Below are 274 nucleotides of genomic sequence, written 5' to 3'. Positions count from 1 at the left end.
ACAATAATAACCAATGAGTGTCTTCAAACATGAAACAAAATACATATATAAAATCCAAGGATTTGTTATTAACCCCGGGTTCGAGCGTCGGTTTAGGTGGAGAGGTAGTGTTTTGAGATGATGTCCCTTTCCGTTTTGTGGTGATACCAACCTTCTTCTCCACAACTTCCATCCTTTCCGACAGATACTTGATCTCCTTAAGGCACGTTCCAAACCCTTCCTTCATGGCATCAGCTATGTCCTTGAACATGGTTTTAATATCCTCTTTGGTCAA

Source organism: Brassica oleracea, chromosome C3, assembly GCF_000695525.1.
Source record: "Brassica oleracea var. oleracea cultivar TO1000 chromosome C3, BOL, whole genome shotgun sequence".
Taxonomy (NCBI): domain Eukaryota; kingdom Viridiplantae; phylum Streptophyta; class Magnoliopsida; order Brassicales; family Brassicaceae; genus Brassica; species Brassica oleracea.
The sequence above is the reverse complement of the archived record's forward strand: the minus strand, read 5'-3'. Positions refer to the sequence as shown.